General features: G+C 34.7%; 1 protein-coding gene across 1 annotated transcript in view; it reads left to right on the top strand.

Annotated features, from left to right (window-relative positions):
- IL1RAPL1 (interleukin 1 receptor accessory protein like 1) overlaps positions 1-19,974 on the top strand; it is a 767,014-nt gene that overhangs the window by 407,090 nt on the left and 339,950 nt on the right. The gene's annotated exons all lie outside the window — the stretch shown is intronic.

Genomic DNA, 19,974 nt, shown 5'->3' with positions numbered 1-19,974 from the left:
TGGATGCATAAGTCATGTGTTCCTGCTTCTGCTTCTGCTTTAAGTCTTACAATCACTATACTAGAGTAAAAAAAATATTCTCAAATTCAGATTTAATTGCACATGGATTTTATTAAAGTTTCATTTAAATCACTTATTTCTATTAAAAAAAAATGCTGTAAATCAGTTGCATCAAGGAAAATGGAAATTTACAATTCAGAATTTTTACAGATGTACATCCTCTAGAACCAAATCTGGCTTAACCTGATAGTAGAGGCTGGGTGTCGGATATCTTCCAAAGCTATTTAACTTTCTTTGCATCAGGCTTTATCACCATGAATTGGACTAGACTTCACTTCCTGCTTTCTAAAACAGTTGTTCACCTTCTTTCTGCATCTTCAAGACAGTTTTCACTGAGATATTCTTTCCAGCCCTTTGCAGTCAAAAAGATCATCTAAGCACTTTCGTATGGTCTCACAGATTTATACTAGATTTTTTCTAGATGTGAAATTATGGAAATCCTAATTTGCATATAGAAAGTACAGAGAAGAGTCACTACTAATTGTTCAAAGGTTTGAAACAATTCATTATTGCAGTTAGCTGAACAGATGAAGCAAGGTTCCTCCCTGTCTGCATATCTGTACAAATAGTCTGGTTACTCATACACAATAGAAAGAGGCAAAAAGAAAGAGTAAGGTAACAAGTGGCTAGAAAAGGAATGAATGATGAAGGTATTCCAATGCTGCAAGGATACTAAAGATATTTGGTAGTACCCCATTTACTTTTCTGTAGTTGAATCTTTGTGCAGACTTATATGTTTGGATGTTTAAAAACATTAATTGCTTTGGTAAGCGGTAATATTTAGTGAAGAAAAATGCATGAAAGCAACCAAGTCTTGCTCAGAAACGTGAGACTGGATATAAAGCAAGCATAAATCCAGACAAAAATAGGTAACAATAGAAGTTTAAATAATGCATTATAAATTACATTACAGTTGAAAAATCTCCAGCTTTAACAGACATTTCATTAGGTACTTATCAGCCATAAAAATACTGCCTATAGTTCATTCAGTGATATTCGGCTTAAAGTTTCAAATTCAGATAACTACCAGGTTCAAACTGGGAACAACAGCAATTATGGAGATGCTTCAAATCTATTTGTAGCCCCAGTTATTAACAAACCTGAGCATCTGCTTGAGAATCTTTAGCTGTTTCTATTAGTGACACACAGAAGCTAACATTTTAGATAAAGAGGTAACAGCAGAAATACAGAGAAGCATACAGGATTTTCTAGATCTACTTCTGAAAGATAGAAAGAAAGAAAAAAAGAAAGAAAGAAAGGAAGGAAGAAAGAAAGAAAGGAAGAAAGGAAGAAAGGAAGAAAGGAAGAAAGGAAGAAAGAAAAACAAATAAACTAACAGAGCAAAATAAGAAAGAAAGAAGGAGAAAGAAGAAAGAAAGATAATGAAATAAGGGAGGGAGGGAGGGACGGAGGGACAGAGGGACGGAGGGACGGAGGGAGGGAGTCAGATTATTGTCCAGTCCTGTATTTGGCTTCCTTACCGTTGTTATGGCTTTGCACATCTGAAGGTAGAGGCCTCAAATGTAACAGTTTCTAACTCATTTTTCCACGTGAGCTTTCATCTTTGCTTTTCAGCTATATTTTAAATATCTCTACACAGCTTCACAGTTGCATTTTATGTTTTTATATTTACATGTAGGTATAGACATGCACCCACCCATATGGACATTATGTTGCTGAACTGCATAACCTCCCTGCTGTGTAGTTCAGTTAATATATAAGTTTTTACATAAGACAGAAATAAAACAGAATACCTTTAGATATAATTTTAAATAAAAGAACATTAATTTTATCTATTAAAGTTTCAACTATAAGTGCTTCAAATTATCTTTGAAAAACATTAGTCTAGAACGGTATACGATACTCCCCCCTCCCCCCCTGCTCCCCTAGGCATGATTGGAAACCTGAGATTGCTGTGAATTTATGAAAAATAGTCCTTTATCTTCATCACTTGAAAATTCATTTTAATTTTAGGTAGCATAAATTTCTTCTATTAGGTAGGATGTGTTCCTGTGCTGATCAAATACAAAAATATTGGTTTTCTGTAGTTTAACAGATCTAGTTTTGACAGATCATGTTAATTATAGCTTAACCACTGTACCTATTTAACTGTTTGTATATGTACAGCTAGTTAAAATAATTGCAGTTACATGAATGATGCCTTATTATCAGCACATATTTTGTGAAATAAACATGAGATAATAACTATGAAGTTTAAAATAACATATGCAATTTATTTTTAGAGAAAATTGCCTTTGTCATTTGTTTGATTTTAATGAGGCTATGGAGCCTAACGATCCCCTACAGTAACATTGAATTAACAGTGTTCTTTCAGATATTATGAAGACTTCTTCCATTCATTTTAAGAGAATATGTTTCAATATATATATTATTCTGTCAGTTCCTAAAAACTTTACATAGAACACAGTCATACTATATATGCACACAATTGTTTAATGTATTATCAGATATCCTGGATACAGAATATATAGGAGAATCTTTGCTTTATTGAAGGAAATGGGGAGCAAAAAAGAAATTAAATTAATTTTTCATAAACCTTGTGCACGCACCATTTTTTCATCATCTTGAATAATGTAAAAAACAATTACAAATGGGAATTACCATTTCACGGTAGCAACCATTTTTAAAATATGTCTTAGTGTAGGAAGGGCTTTTACCCTGGCCATATATACTTTATAAATATCTTTATTTCTTTATACAGTTATTGCCAATTATTAGCTTAAGAAAATAGTAAGTGTTCAGGTAACAACTAGATGTTACATCTGAATGAAAATAAAAAATATCAAAAAAGAGAAAATATCTGTGCTTTACAGCAGTTTATCTGATAAGTTCAAAAACACGGTGTTCCCTAGATCTACATGGAATCCCTGGTTATGTTTAATTGTGTTAGTGGCATAGAAATCTGACAATGGATGAGAGAAATAAGCTTTCTTAAAGGAAGCCCAAATGTGCTAGTAATATAAAGAAATCTCTCAGAAGAGCCTGTTATTCTATTAATTCCTTTAAGTAAATATCATCACAGTGGTGAAGTAATTAACAGAAAAAGAGCAGTAGAAGAAGTTTTAAAATTACTCCAGAGTAGTTTGGCATGCAGATTTGCAAATTTTCATGATCTGCATTTATTTGAATACTTTTGAGTAAAGCCCAGAGGTCCTGGATTAAAGCATTGGCCCACACAATGAAAGTAGTTTGGGAAGCTTTTAGGAAATAGGCATTCATAGCCATGTGGCAAGAAAACTGAGGGGATAGAAAGGGAAAATGATGAGGGGGGGGGCAAGGATAGAGATGTCTGTACCATTTAAGTTATTTAAATGTTTGAACTACCATTACAGGTATTCCTACAGAAATCAGCAGCTCTGACAGCCTATTGAAGTGGTGTGCAAGTTCAGGAGAAGATTTATTGCGCACAGGAGGTGGACTGCCCTTGGTCCCTTCCTTTGTGTTGATTTGGTGTGTAGAGAGTAGGGGATGCAACGGACTGTGCCTTCATTGTTCCTACACTTCATTTTTAAGCTTGTCTGAGCTTTTTCCAAGGTCGTTTACTTTATGAAAATGTTTGGTAACCATGACAAGGAATCTGCCTTTTATGGTGATCAAGGTGTGATCCATCTCCTTTTTGGATGCAAGCTTGGTAGACTAGCCAGACATCCATCACATTTATCACTGCGACTTAGAGATGTCTTGGTGACTAGAAAAAGCCTTCAGGCTAACAGTAGGAATTCATACTGACTGGGTTACTGGAGCTTGCATTAAGTGTCCTGTACAGATAGAGAAAGCAGTTGCTAGTTCCTAGAAATGAGATCTGGGGTTTTCTGGAAGTTGATGCTTGTTGGAAGTCAAAAGATTGAAATCTGTTCTTTCTCCATTTCCCCTGTCCTTCTGACACTGCAGGGTGTCAGCTGTCTGACATTGATTGTACATGTTGAATACCTTTCATGTACATTAGGACAAAACAAATGCCTAATGCTGAAGAAATAAGCAGATGCATGCAAGGTGCCTCTTCTCATTCTTAAATAGATATAAGCTATGCATAATACTAAATTCCACATGTTTGCTATTCACTTGGCTCAGTGAGAACTTGACACTGTAAAAGAAGTGAGCATGGTAGTGAATAGATAAGAAAGCAATATGATCCCTAAAATGTGTAGAGTTATGATTTTAAGTGAAAAGTCTTGGACTAGTTGTAAGCAAGTCTGAGAACTAAGTTAGTCCAAATAATTGTTTTAGATAAGATTTCATTAAAGGATATATTCATTTATGGTGAGGGGAAATTAAGTAATGCCTGTACTTACACAGAATAAGGGAAGGATGTTGATACTGGAAAAGAAGAAGAAATTGATGTATTTGACTGAGCAGAAGGCATCGCTAATATCCCATTTTAACAGCTCTGAACTTACAGAAATGGCACAGACAATGCTTGAGGAGAGAATTACTTGAAGTAAAGCCTTCAATGTGATACCAAGTTTTTTACCACTAATTCTTTTGATGTTGAGAATCAAGCAATGCTGAAATACAGCAATGTAACAAATAACACAGTCTAACTATTGCTTCCACTATTTTATTAGAGATTTGTTTGTTTTTACCTAAGAGTACTTTTAGAATACCAGTTTTGCCTGCCCTTTGATTGTCAACATTGCACTTGTCACAATGAAATTAATATTCCTGACCAAAAAAGTAACACTTCAGGTCTCATTTCAGTATAATAGTAAAAGATGACTTATGTTTGGGTTTGCAGCTGTAATTTAAGATGGGAACATCCTAACATGGAGTCTGGTTGCATTAATATGCACTGCTTGTAGTAAGAAACATTTTGTTGAAGATAGGCAGTATTTTGTCCGTTTTGCCCTCTCCTGCTAACTCCACCCATCTTAGAAAAGGACCAAAAGCCATGAACAGTATGAAAGAAGTTGACTATCAACTGCCGTTCTAGCAAATGTGGGAGGAGAAAATACATACAAAGTTAATTCCACATAATGGATACTTGAGTCGAAGGCAGATTATTTTCTTCCAGGCACTAGAGAAAATGGAAGACAAAAGCAAAGAACTCAAATGGCTTGCTATTTTCTTCCAGGCACTAGAGAAAATGGAAGACAAAGGCAAAGAACTAAAATGGCTTGCAAATATTCTCAAAATGATGGCTTCAATTATTTTTTTGTCTCCAAACTTTGTTAATAAATAGTTTTTTATTGTTTCCTCTAACAGAATTCAAAACAACCTAGCTGTATGGCTAGTAATAATAAGGGCCTCCTACCTTTTATATGACCATTTAGTTTTGCTCTTAACATCTTATTTCAAATTGTATTTTGAATCTCTGTCCTGCAAAGGCTTACCTCTGTGCATATAAACAGCCTGGCACTAGGAGCATTTCCAAGACACTTGCAAGGGAATGACATGTATGGCACTGGAGCTGGAGGAGGGTCAAAGTGGGATACATTTGGGCAAGCAACACGCTGCTGTGCACCAACTCTTAGGTAAAGAAAATGAGCTTTTTGTGGCTTTTTGGCTAAACCATCTGCTAGGTCCCATCAGCCAGACTAACAGATATAGTAGGAGTTTAGACAGCACACAGGTATGTGAATGTAAGTGGATCAGAGAACTAAAATGTTTTAAACTGAATCCCAAAGTAAATGGACTTCATTTGTGTATTCATATCACATACATTGAAATGCATTGGTTGATGTGAAAGGTAAAGGACATATCTCTATACTCAGTGCTATGTCATGACACCAACATTTTAAAATATTAAACTTATTTTGAAAGCCTCTAATGTAAGAATGTGATATGATTGAATTACTTTATAATCAAAATTCTTCTGAAATGCAAATCTAAAATAGTGGTTAAGGTTCCCAAATTTCATCAAACTGACTTAAAAGCCATCATTTCAACAAACAAGACTCTTAGTAATTAGATTAACATTTCCAAGGTTTCTGAACAAATAAATATTAGAAATATTGCTTTAAAAAAGGGATTGAAAAGCAGCAACTGAGATTTTTCCAAGGTTTCTGAACAAATAAATATTAGAAATATTGCTTTAAAAAAGGGATTGAAAAGCAGCAACTGAGATTCTTTAGTCAGACTTTAAAGAAGCATGAAATAGTAGATGATCTGTGGTAAAGTCTTGCATAACTTTCTCAGAAGGGTTGAATGTGAAAAGAGTGTGTAAAGGACCCAAACCCGGAAAATTTACAGATACTGTAGAGAGACTAAAGAGAACCTGCCTGCTGACTACTTTCTGGTGTAATTATGGTAGGAACAAAAAAAGATGCTATGAAGGTGCTATGTTTTCAGGATGTGTTTGGAACAATTCAATCAACCCTTGCTTCCCACAGCTATTAGACCATTTTGCCCAAACCAAGACCGATGTAAAGCAGTCCTAGCAGCATTCAGAATTTCCTTCATGGTCCTTGTTCTGAACCTTGCTTCTCTCTCCTCTCCTTTCGTAAAACAAGGAGAGGTACCCAATACTACCAAAAATGAAGAAGAGGTTGTGTGGTTCCCAGCATACAGAAGACTGAAATGGTGAGGGCCTCACCCCTCCCCTCCCCTCCTCACATCATTTCACTTCTCACTTCTCACTTCTTCTTGCTTCTTCTCTATTTCGGTCAAATAATAACAATTAAAAAAAATCTCCTGTGACTTCTTTTTTATCTGATATAGGATGAAAGGAGAAATATCTTTGTTGCAAGTCTTCAGGCTGGGGCTTTATTATCTATCAAGGAGGTGTTCATGTATGCTATGGAATATTCAGCAAATGTAAGATAATGGCACGGTGATAAAAAAATTATAAAGTGATTTTAAAAATTTATTTCTTACCTATAAGGAGAAATATTTTTTAAAAAATTAGATTTAAATCAGGTAGACATTTGGACAGTTGTTACAGTCAAAGCAAAACTGTTGAGGGGGAAAACAGTGGTAAAAGTATCCATGGGAAATAAGTAGACTGTAGTTAAATAAATTACATCTTTTCATTTAAGTTTTTCAGTATGTCTAAAAGATTCTTTTTTGGCAGTCCATTAAATAACTTTATTGAAATTCTGGCTCCTAGGCAAAAACATTAGTGAGAGATTTTCAGGTCTAGTGGGTTTTGGGTTTGTTTTTTGTTTTTTGTGTTTATTTGCTTCTTAAAAAAAAAGCTTTTAATGGTAATATTACTGTTCCAGCTAAAATCTTGAAAGCAGTGAACCATTAAAAAAATCCATGAACTGAAGAAAGCTTATAAGATATCTCTCATCTTTTAAACATGGTTCCAGATTTCTCAGTGTAGTTTTTTGTTTTGGTTGGTTGGTTTTTGGTTTGGTTTGGTTTTTTTGGGGGGTGAGAGGGTGGGTGGGGAAGTTCCTGGTTCTTATTAACAAGACATATGAAGGAAAATTAATCAGCTATGCTACATGACCAAAATGCAAAGGTTTAAATGTTAGAAGACCAAAGATATAAATAAAAAAGGCAATGACTGGGAGATTAAAAAACTGTCATGATTATTTTGAGGACTTCTCTCACTGGTTTTGAGCATCAGAAATTCTGTGCCTATCCTTTTGGGATAAAAATAGTATCTCTCATCAAAAAGACAGAGTAGCATGATTTGCAGGGAGGATGATAAACAAAAGAAGAAGAAATTGAAGAATAAATGTGTTAGTCTATAGAATCTTGAAGGCATATTCTCTTGTTGCAAAGCCTTATTCTGACTTACTTCTATTTTGCTTGTTTTTTCAATCTCCAAAGTCTAAAGTTTTAAAGAAATAAAGAAATCCTTCTGTTTCGCTAATTATATCTCTAAACAATTTTTGAGTGGATTATATGAAGCATGTGACTTTTGTCTATTTACACTGTGACAAGGGTTTATTACATAGAATTGTTTTAAACAGTGATGGCTATTAAAATGTACTATCCCTGTTTTTAAGGGTATCATCCGATAGTCACATATGAGTTCATCAAAATATATGCTAAGACATGTCTCTGTCAAATACACATTTTTTAAATTAACAATATAAATAAATATGTATTTACATTATAATAATTATATAATTATAAACTACTACTACTGGAATAAGTATGTAACATTTTTCTGCTAAAAATCATATTTAGCATTTATGTGGGGTGTTTTGTTCCTTATTCAAAATGTAAATTAGATGCTGCCCATCTCACTGGGAGGCTATAGTTAATTATTAATACTCTTGCTGAATAAAAATGAAGATCCAGACCCTCAAGATAGTAAATATCATAAAAAACAGCTAAAAGATGTTATTACATTTGTATATTTCCTGGGACTGAGAAAGAGGGGGATTTGGATTAAATATTTAAAAAAATATTTTGGTCAATAATAGTTTGTTTTAGTAGCACCCATTCTTAAATGTTTGTGTCTGCTAAACTATGGAAAAGATGTGTGACTCAAACGTTTCATCTCATTATGAGATAGCTGATAGCTTGTAACAATGGAGGGAACTGGAGGAAAAAGCAACAGATATTAATTTACACAGCCTGTATGTTAATGAAATATTGCCTTGGAAATGTAGGGCATGAGGAGAAGCAAGTTACTGACTGGCAAATTCAAATAGCAGGAAGTGCTGATGCACGCGAGCCAGTATCTAGTGTGCAGAGGGTAAAGTACCTGGAGAAGTCATGTGAGACCTCAAAGTGACTTCATTTTTAATGTGCTAGAAGTAAAAAACCAACATCTCGTAACACCTAAATAATTTGGATTCAAAGAATATTTATTATTCTATTATGATAAAGTCAGAGTTCACATGTAAGCATAAGATAATGATCCATGTCTGTAATGACCATGTATCATAAAGAATTGTTTCATCAGTTCCAGCAGTGACTGTACAATGACTAAAGTTTAACTCTTTTGTAGTAAAAAGTATATTCAGAATTGATACTAGTCTAAATTGGTGAATTTACAATATATTTTTTTAATGTCTTCCAGACATAAAGCTTACAAACAGACAAGCAAGTAAAAATAATGTTTAACACTGAAAATAATGAAGAAAAATTAATCAACTATGCTACATAACCAAAATGCAGTTTAAAATGTAAGACCACCAAATAAATAGATATTTGTAACACTGAAAATTATATTGTGCAGATATTCCCACTATAGAGGAAAACTAACTATATTTGCATGTTTGATGCTTGCTCAGGACTACCATCTCTCAAAGTAATGTAACCTGGTGCTGCTAATTTCAAAGTTTATGAGACTGACCCAACAGATCTTGAAGTATTTAATTGCAGAGACTAAGAAGATGATCAAAGGTCAAGATTGTCTCTATAAACTTAATTCAGCCTTTTAATGCAGGAAGCATTGTGATATAGTCTTTGAGAGCTAAAATTTCACTTCATTTAGGAAATTAATCAAGATTGGACACTGAGGACTCCTGTTTTCACTTATTGCAAGAGTTAGTGTGTGAATGCAAATACACACCCCAGTACAGACACACATGTATCCATAGTTGTACATTAGCATATACATGCATATATATATGCATGCTGAACCGAGAAAGAGAATTAAAGGCAAGAAGGGATGGTCTGAATATAGTTAATGAGGACATGCGTGAAAACTGGGTTTATTTTTTTTCTGTCACAGACATACGAATATGGATAAGTCTTTGCAATGCATTTGGCCTTTCTTTTTTTGGGATTGTACTGTGGATTCTGGCCACTCTTTTTCAGGCTGCACTAAAAAGAACCCCTGCAAGGCATTATTTCAAGGGTTTATATATATATATAAAAATATATAATGATAATAATAAGAAATATGCAAATAAAATTTGTCAGTCATCAGGAAATTTTTATAATGTGACCTTTCCATGATTTTGGCATTGATTTTTGCAGCCTTACAGGCTAATTCTTCACATAAACTATTCAAAATACATGGCAACATATAGGGAGATAAGGTGACTTTTTTGGTTTAGCTGTTTTATCTGGATACATTTTCATACATATACCTGTTGTCTAAAGTGAAAAAGATCCCAAAGTTTTATCAAACATATGTAATTTAATTTGAGGGTTACATGTAAAAATAAACTTTAAAAAAAGTAGTCTAAAAAAGAAATCTAAGATTATTGAGTTTTGCCTAGTATGTTAAGTTGCTTTATGATAACCTTGAAGAACAGAAAATGCTTTTTATATTCTCTCTTTTCAGTTTTTTACAATATGTAGTGAAAAGAACAAATAATGAAGAGTTATGATTTTTAGCCCCTTTCAAGCAAGTGTTTTCATTTTCGAGCACAAGATGAACTGGATAGATTTAGCAGAAAGGAACAATCAACTACACAATCAGCTTCATTTCCATTAATTTCTTGAGTTTTTAAGATTAAGTTGGCTGGCTTCTAAGGGCAGAGTGTACAGATTAAAGTTCATCACCTTCAACTGTGAGTTATATAAAGTGACAGAGATTGCTCAAAGAAGCATGAGTATTAATGCATTTTCAGTGACAAGTTCATGAAATTGTTTTGTTGTGGTTTGGGTTGTGGTTTGGTTTCTTCTCCCCCTTCCCCCTACACCCCCCCCAACACCACCCACCCCCACCCCACCCCCGCTGAAATGTTTTTTTTTATCTTTTCTGGGTGTTACCATTAATCCCACTCAATATAAACAGTTCAGTTCCATGTTTGGTCCCAGGTGTAATTCTGCCTCAATATTCATACTAACTCTATCCTGGTTTTGTAAAGTTTTGTGAAAACTGAAGGAAATTCCTTTTTCCAACGTGTAGCACCTAGTTCGGGCCAAGGCCAGGTAGGTTGGGGATCTTGTATGGTACTAGTTAGGCTTCAGATTATGCATTCAATGCCTAAAGAAGATACCTGTAACAACCCTGTGAAGATGCGGGTGGGGTGAGGGGGGAAGTAAAACATACAAGACATCAGCACTGTATCTCTTGGTCTCACTGTGTATTGTAGCAAAGTGTCTTGAATAACCAACAGGACAATATTTCAATGAAAGCTTGTGGAGAACTGCAGGGAGAAGTGTTGGAAGGCATAAGATAGGAAAGATGTAAGTGATTTTTCTTCTACAGACAGGTCAGCCTTAGTCAGAACCTGGTGAAGAAGACAGAGGGATGATCCAGGGAGGAAAATTGTACCATTGGTATCAACAATCGGAGTGTGAAGATTTCTCTGGCCCTTCAAGTAAAATCTTTCCAATGATTAAGGGCAAAACTGAAGAAACTACAGGTTTTCACCTGTGCATAGCAGCTGCCATTGACCTCACTTGCAGTTCTTCCCACTTCATCTGTTATTCTGCATTCTCATATTTGATGTTGTGGTCCTCCGTTCAGAAAGTGGGCTTCAGTTATAGTTGCTTTTCTTGATCCAGAAAGAACTATTTATCTCCCCCACAATTTCTAGGAAAGGTGTTTCTGCATTTTTGCTGCCTTAATAAATAACTCTTCTCCTTCATGCATAGATCTGAATATGCATAGATGTATAGTATATGAAGATAAATACATATGCATGCATGTATATTTTATGTATCTATGTGTGTATGTATGCAGGGAATAATAGGATTAATGACTGTGAGGCCCAAGTTCCCAGCTTCTCTTAATCTAGATTCCATGAACATGATTCTTACACCTTACAAGTAGCAGTCAGTAACCCCCAGCTGTGGCATGTTATTAAATGAAGAAGCACATAGTCAAATACACCCTCACAGTTCTGTCTTTACAGATAGTAAGTAAATGACAGTCACAGACAGTTTCTCTATGTATGGAATTATTTCTACTAAAATAACTGAGGTTCATTGTATCTTCAGTATACTTTAAAGTATGACTATCAATATGGTACTCTGCTTTCAAAGCTGAACCAGATGTATTGAAATTTGTGTTCTTTATTAGTGTTATGTACTAAAAGTATCTTTGCTAGTAACATCTTTGCTTTTGGCTACACTTTTCTTGTATTGCTTTTCTGTTTGTGGATTCTTGGCAAAAGACAAGGTCTTTTAAAAATTAAATTTATTTCAGCATAATATTTACAATTAAGGCAAATGAAAAATAAAACCAAAAATCTTGCCTTTTAATGGAAATGTGCTCCCAGAACCTCTTTTTCACTCAGTACTGAGGGAAAGAAGAATAAGGTGCCTAGACCTCCTCACTTTGTATCTCTGTTCAGCACCTGATTGGAGCAGATTCAGTCTCAGCAAACCCAAGGACTTTCTATTTGAATGCAGTCAAGGGACATGTGGGATGCAGTGTCCTGCAGCATGTTGCTGCATAACACTAATAATAAAGTTTAAAAATCAAAAGATGAGGCTTCTAAACAAACATCTTTACTCAATTCACTACAGGAGCACTGGATATGCAGTATGCTAGGACTGACAGGCATTAGTTTTGCCACTGCTCCCAGCTGAACTGAAAAAGAGTATCTAGAGAATATGCACTTGAAACTAACACAGCAAAAAAAGGCTTTACCTGTAGCCACTGTTCTGGCCTCAAGGCACCTGATTCTCATTTGCTTTAAGAACAATTCTTTCCCCAATAGGGAAGGGGTTCTGCTATCACCAAAATGCAGAACACACGAGTACTTTTCAGTGGGAAATTCTTCCCTCACAAAGTGTCTGAGTTTTGACTTAGATTCTGACTTAGTCTCTGGAATTTGGCTGATAACTCCAGTGGGACCTGGATTTGCAGTTATCAGCTCATATTAAAAACTGCAGAGCTGTTAAAAAGGTACAAACGCATTTTTTCCTTCTATCATCACTAATGTATTTTAATTTGAAATATAGTTCAAAGGGTTGCTGGTAATATTGTTAACCACATAGTCTTAACTTGAAGGTAGGAGTACTCAGTTAAGCAGCTGGAACTCAGGAATTGAGTCTACATAAGTTACACATGGAGTAAAGGTTTTTCAGCTGCTTATGCTGTCATTTCAAGTACATATCATTTAACGGTCATTTTCACTTAATCAAGGTTTATTTGAAAGGAGTTAATCCGAGAATAAAATTTTCACTTAACTCTTCAGTGCAAACAATTAGCTCTTTATGAATTGTTTGGCTCAAGTTTTCAGAATGGGGCAGAAAAAAGGAAAAATAATGTCCCTGGGAGATTGCAGTCCAATATTTTAGTTTGAAAGGCGAAAAGTTAATGAAAAACTTGGATAGTGCAGTGATAAAACTGTATGCGAGCTTATAAGGAAATGAAATCCTTTGTATTCAGTTCAGGATATGCAGTAAGTAAAACCAGGATCTGCATACTGAGTGGTAAGATAGAAAGAAGGATGACAGCAGAGCACATTTACCAGGGCTTGTACATCCATTGTGCATCCAGAGTACCAAATAAGAAGAGGAAGTGGAAAAGTGGAGAAAAAACTGGGGGTAAAAAAATGTGCTCATGCTATTTAAAGATAACATTGTAATATAGGCACAGAGGTTGGCAGGATTAAGGAAACTTTAATTACTGCATTCCTTTACATCTAATTTTCTTAATTCACATTTTTTTGTTCATGCATTTTAAATCTACAGATCCGTTGCAGTAGAATTTTACGGCTTTAATTTTAATGAGTTGTGTATACCTTGTTAAAATTAATATGTTATCTCAAATCTTCTGTCCTATGAATTTTACCCCAGGCTCTAGAGCGCTATATGTAGAGAAGTTATTAACAAGTTGTATAGATTTAATGATATACAAAATTATAAGTCCTTGTCTTTCTTAGAAACTTCTCTAAGATGTGGTCAGATTCCATAGCAACACACAGATCTTTCCCGTTTCTAGGCTGTATGGTTCTCTTAGGCCCCCATGCAGGAATGAGCGGGACGATGTCCCCGGGCAGGCACAGATGATGCTGGTGGTGGCACTGAGGGTGTGTCTGGTCTCCCCACTGCAGAGCGCTGGCAGCTATGCACCAAAATACCCTCTCTGCAAAGGAAGTCCTTCACATTAGCATTGTTTTCAGGTTTGGAAAGTGACAGCCCCTTTTCCTACTGACATCAGTGTTGCATCGATCCATTCATCACTGCAAATGAGAAGAAGAACGGCCTTGGATAAATGTGAGATCTACTGGGCTGTTATGATACACTGACAGTAAATATTCCATTCATGCTGATGGAAATTGCTAATTTTTCCATTTGGCTCTCAAGCGCTGAAGCCAAAACAGCATGCAGACTCCTTTATGGGCTCCAGAAACACCCTCTCAGGCTTGTCTGCTCATTATTCAAGGGCTGTTACATTGGAACAGCTGTCTGGCCTGAAATATTGCCCCTTGCTTTTAAAAAGTTGTTCAATTTTTCCACTACGAATAGTTTTCTTTATGAGACCAGATTTTTGTTTGTTTATTATTTTGTGGGAAAGTTTATTTATTGAGGGAACCATGCTAATACTGTACAGGTTCTAGCGTTAGACTTTTTGGTCACAGGGAGTCTTCAACAGGGAATGAATGAAAACAGGGACTCTTAACTTCTCATATTGTTCACCAAAGATAAAATACTTAGTTGTTTAATTAAGAAATAAACCAGCAGGGTATGTAATAACGTACAATTTGTTTAGAGTGGCATTTTCAAGCTATACTTTCCTACTCTCTGTAAGAAAAATTTTCCCACACGTCTTCAAATTTGTGGGTGTTCAATGCATGAGGAAAACTAGCAAAAACCAAATGAAATTAAATCAGTTAAAATAGAAGAGTTTGGATGATTTTCTTTTCTCCTTCTTTCTAACATGTACTTATATAAAAAATAATAACATTAATCAGTAAATGCCGTTTCTGTGGATTTGACGTGGTCTGAAAACGTGACTTGCACCAGCTTTCATGACAGCTATATTCTTTCAATGAAAAACGATACAATTGCATGACAAAATAATATTAAAAAAATATGTATGATCCAGATTTTTCTAGGCATTCTTTAAGCACTGAACACCAGAGCCCTCCAGTCCCACCAGGGCAGAGCAGGCATAGCTGATGGCTGGATGAGTTAAGCTGTGCTGGACAGGGGGTCCCTGCTGTCTCACACATAAGACTTGGCGTAAAGTGATTTACATGGGACAGCAGATGTTGTCTTATGTGGGGAATATGGGGTGTGTCAAAGCATGTATGTCTTCCCTCTGAAATGATGTGAGAGGGGAGTAAAAATATGGTTGAGGCTTATAGCAAACTATGGCATAACATTCTTCCATGAAACAGAACAGCAAACATTTCATAAAAAGCTTAACTTTGGGAAACTACAGTGAATCCTACTGTCAGTCTCTCTTCGCAAAGTCTCATTTAAATAGTGACTTTAAATGAGCAATCTGATTGTGTTTCAGTAATTTGCTGTCTCTGAGAACATCACTGATATACAGTACTTTCGTTGACCACCATGTTTTACTCTGTTTAGAAACTGCGTCGAAGAAATTTAATCTGAGTGACAGAATAACTATTACAGACTCTCTTCTTTTGGCAGTCTTCAGACTGCTAAAGGGAGAGTAATGTTTCTGAGTGAACAGCTACATGTTTAATAAAGTTTTTAGCATTTTATATGCACTATCATTACACTCTGATTCTTCTTTCTGTCTGGAAGAGGTGAGAGCCAGCTTTATGTTTGTTGAAGTACTGTATATCAAATTCGTAAATCTTGCAAGTTACAATATAGAAACAGTCTGTGTTTCTGTAAATCTGAACTGCATTGTGAATGCTATTTCTTTTAAAAATATACATAATCATTGTGAGTAAGATGATCATTTTTATTTTCTGTCACAAAAAAAAAAAAAAAAAGAAAATATTTAATGTAAGAGGACCATCATCTGCTACTCAATAACTGTTATGCAGCAATTGATAGAAATTGGTAAGGAGGTAATTTTCATGTGTTTAAAGTGGTTTTGATGTATCAGTATAGTTAGCAATCACAATCAAATGTGGGTGATTTACTCACCCTGTACTACACTCTCAGAATTGTTACATTTTATTTTTCTATTCTCATTTTAAGTGCTTAAAGGGTCTATTTTTTAAGTAATTTCAGCTTCCTTAATTCGCAAATTATCACTTCAGTTAAAAGAAATGTAAAGGGTTTGACATGCAGAGTATCCCAAAAAGGTCTTTCCGTATTTACAGTTTTTATGATCCTGGCTATGTTATGAACTTTATATGAATGAATGCATTTAGATAAGTGAAGGAAGTGAGAATTATGTAAACAATAATCTACATATTCTTCAAAATGAGCCAGAACTCCAAAGATCACAAAAAATAAGCATATCGTAATTCATGTTATTCGTACTTGCAGAGAATTTTTATGTTTACCACTGTTACCTCTGTATGATCTATTTTAAGGTAGTCCTATAAGGAATGTATCCTTATGGGTCCCTTCCAGCTTGAGATATTCAGTGATCTCTGTGGAATTTGTTTTTCCTATAGGCTTGAAGATACATATTTTCTCCTCAGAGACAACCAAAATAATGCCTTCCCTTTTTAATCTTTTTTTGACTCAGGGAACAGGCAGTATGCACAGGCATGATTATCTTCTGTAAATCTGACTGGTTAACTTCTTGTTAGCATTAAATGGCTTCAGCTGGAGAACTGACAAACCTTTTTGAATAGTAACATAAAATTTTTCCAGTTCTCTGGGGTATGTATAGGGAAGGAAGGAGAAAAGGATATACATGTTTAGAAATCTCTCTAGAATAGATATGTCCTTAACATACACTGAAATAGGGAAAGTTGCAGGTAATATCTTCTAGTTCATAGCCCATTAGTTCTTCTAGTATGTAGTACTCTCATAGAAGAAAGATTATCTAAGCAGTGATTTAAGTGGCAATCTAAATTAGAAATAATTTTCTTATTTAATTGTTACAGTTTTGAATGAGTTTTAGGGAACCTAAATTCATATTTTGACTATCTTAATCATGCCTTCAAAATAATTTTAATCTCAGTAAAAAAAAAAAAAATAATCTCTGGCTAAATATCTAGTAATCTTTGCTGGAAAGCAAAGTCTGATCATTCTATGCACTGCTGTTCTTAGTGAAAGCAAGAATGCAATGTATTATGTTCAAAGTAGTGTAATATGAAAACAGCTATTTTACAAATCCATGCCATGATCACCGTTTTTCTGTTTTCCTATATTATGCAGACAGTACTGTAGCTACCACTATTACAAACTGTAAAAACTAGTAGACAAGGATCTTGCAGTTAACTTGAAAATTTAGTTTTCCAATAAATTTAAGTGTGTAGTCGAGTCTATAAATATGTAGTTACTTGATTAGTACTATATACATATTTTATGTTTGCTTGTTTGCTAATGAGGAAATATTAGGACTTCGGTTGAAATAAAATATGTATTGAAAAGCACCAGTTATGGAATGTCCAGCAGAGGTAATTAATAGACTAAATTACCTTCAGGAAAGTATGAAGATAAGGTTGAGAACCTTGACAGACAAACAGTCAGAGATAACCTTACTGTGTTAGCACTGTATATTTGTAATGGGTAGTTTAAATATTTCAATGCCTTCTCCAGCCATTACAGATTTCTGTTTCCTAGATAAAATATAGAATTATTTCTGGCAGATTTACCTGAGACATTTGACAGTTGATAAATGAGGTAGTTGTAGATACTGACTTCAATTCTCACACTGTGAAGTCCCTTCCAAAATGTGACTATTAATGCCATCAAATATGCATGAAAACTTCTATAACAGAGTATGCACCACATGTACAGGATAAGGAACTTCTGCCTTGGAGTGCAGTGACTCAAAAAGTCTATGGAGTCATGGTAAATAATGTTCAGACATGAGCTCCTGTTTTCCTACTGGATCTATTACCCTAAATACATGACAGAGGTTGGTAACATCAAGTAGGATGGCTCAGCATAAGGCAGGACAAGATTCAGCGGTAGGAAATGAGTGATATGCACTAGGCTAGGAAAGCAATGACTCGTTTATGACTATTATATTTGGGGTTGTTTACTTAGCATTATGGTGATTTGTTTATTTGCTGAAACATTTAAATTGAGTAAAATTAGCTTTGTAAAATGCATGCTACACCTCAAAAAGAAGTTACATTCCAGTACTGAAGTCATGCATCCCATAGTGTACATCGTGCAGGTGGTTAGACTACAGGGTTATAGTATGGTCCCCTCTGATTAAAAAAAAAAAAAAAAAAAATTGACAATGGAATGACAGCTTTTATTCCTCAAAATGCACTTTATTAGGAAACAGATCCTTCCCTGACAAGCCTGAAATAGTCATATCCAGGAAACTTAAAAATGAGCTTCGATAGGCCTGAAGAAAGTTACAAGTATAATGCTGTGACATAGCTGTTCTTTCGTATTCTTGTGCTAAAGAAGTGTTGGCATCTGACCAGTAGCTTATTTTTCATTCTTCATTGCTCTTTCATTCAGTCATTTTGTTAATAGTGTAGCAAAGGAGGACATGATGTGTGTATGATAACATGTGAATGTCCAGTCATACACGAAGAAAAAAGAAAAAGACATTATAAACAGCAAAAAGGTTCCAAAGAATTTAAGAACATAGAATATATTTTCATACAACATTTGAATAACTTGAGGAGTTCTAAGGCAGATCCTTGCAAATATTTTCCAGATCCTGAATTTATATGCATTTTGTCTCATGTGGTGTGTTATTTGTGATCTGCTCATAACTCATATTACACATCATAAGATAAAACTGCATAGGTGATTTTAACACATGCTTCACTGAAATTAGTGGACAGGCAGCCAAGGTAGCCTATGGATTTTTGAAATGAAACAAATAATATGGATAGAATGAATGAGGTTGATTCACCGTGGTTTTATCTGAAAATGTACTCTTTTTTCTTCCACATGTAAGGGAAAAAAATAATGTGAAATCAATTAATTAATCTTATTATGCAGATAGATTCATCTTTTGATATTGGATTGAGGAGAACATTGGAGATTATGAATCGTGTCACTATCACATCACATTTAAAGCTTTGAAAATAAGAAAGGGGGCTTATAAAGAGAGAGAACATATTAGATCATATTGTCCACAAGTACTTTATTTTTGTCAAAGTAGCAGTAAAACTCATGAGAAGTGAATGTGTAGGCAACAAACAGCTTTATGCATTGATTAAATGTATTGGCTTTGGTCTAGTATTTAATCAATTGCCAGGATAATTTATTGCCTAGCATACCCAAGCAACAGGGATATTATCCTTTCGTCTTACTAGTATGGACAAAACAAATGCTAAAGTTTCTGGAGTCAGCAAGATAAAAAACTCAAGTGTTTTAGTAGATACATTCATTATATGTTTATACATACATTTGTCAATGTACATAAAAATCAAGATAAGATTGTGCTATCATGGTGCATTAATAAAGAACATTACTCTCCTTAAGAGCAATTCTTTACTACTGTTGTCATATTTCTCATTAGCAAAGCTCAATGTTTGTAGTTGAAAAGTTGAATTCAAATATTATTAAGACAACTTTGAAAAAATCACAGTACGCACTGTGTAACAATGGACTTCAAGATCCCTTTGAACATTTTTTTCATGATTCACTTACAAGATCATAATGATAAGCTTTCCACCCTCTTTCCTAATACATTTTTTTTTAAATTGTGAGCAGTTTCACCTTCTGGTTGGAACTGGTTATTCTGACACAGGAATTAATGAATTAATTTTCATGACAAAAGAAAGGGCATCCATCCAAGTCTTGAGGCAACAGCAACATGAGTTAGAAGGGCAATAGTTAATTTGAACAGTAGCTTATCCTCTCTCAGACAAAACTTCTTTAACCATACTAAAGTACCCCAAAAAAGATATAAAGTATGTATCATCGAACATTGTATATGTGATGTGCTAAGAACAAGCAGTTAATGTTAGGCTTTATTTCTCTTGCACTTAAACTTATGAACTGCTGACATGGAGCTGTTTGCAAGCAAAAGATCTTAATCCACTATAACTAAACCCTGTGGCAGTTGACATGTTATATCGAATAGGGAACTGCCTCATAATGACAGCCTTT

The sequence above is a fragment of the Falco biarmicus genome, chromosome 2 (genome assembly GCF_023638135.1).
Source record: "Falco biarmicus isolate bFalBia1 chromosome 2, bFalBia1.pri, whole genome shotgun sequence".
Classification (NCBI taxonomy): Eukaryota; Metazoa; Chordata; class Aves; order Falconiformes; family Falconidae; genus Falco; species Falco biarmicus.
This window is presented reverse-complemented; position numbering and strand designations above follow the sequence as displayed.